Genomic DNA, 602 nt, shown 5'->3' with positions numbered 1-602 from the left:
CAGCGAGTGCAGCCTAGCGGCCAATCAGAAGCGGCAGCGGCAGATCAAGGTCTGCCTCTTTGAGCGCGCCCTCGGGTCTCATTGGTTGTAGCTCGGAGCCAGCTAATGAGTGGTGCCCCCTCAGGCTGTGCAAGGTGCCTCCCTGGCCGAGATCCAGGGACTACGAGATCCTGGGCGTTGCAGTGTTCCTCGGTGGCTGCCGGCTTAGCAGGCCGTCAAGTCATGGAGAATTAGAAGTGCTTTATTTAATAGAAGTGTTTATCCAAACAGACCAATCATGATGGGTCAAGACACCGCTACCCACACCCATGGTGTCCTCCCTGCTGGAATACTTTCTGGTGAGGGTGAGGCAAGCTAGTCGTACAGTCCATAGTGGTTTAGGAAAAGTGCCTCAGGAAAGGGGGCTCTCCAATACCTACCGCTGGGCTGTCTTTTGAGGCCCTTCCAATTTAGTGTGGTGGCCCCCTACATTCTCTTTCTATTTCCCTCACTTTGTTAGAAACTAATAAAGGACCTTCAAGGTCCTAATTAATATGCTGGTGAGTGCTAATGCACCAGTGGATCTAACATCTGTCTTCTTTTTTTTTTTTTTTTTTTTTTTT

This window comes from Mastomys coucha, unplaced genomic scaffold (genome assembly GCF_008632895.1).
Source record: "Mastomys coucha isolate ucsf_1 unplaced genomic scaffold, UCSF_Mcou_1 pScaffold21, whole genome shotgun sequence".
NCBI lineage: Eukaryota > Metazoa > Chordata > Mammalia > Rodentia > Muridae > Mastomys > Mastomys coucha.
The sequence above is the reverse complement of the archived record's forward strand: the minus strand, read 5'-3'. Positions refer to the sequence as shown.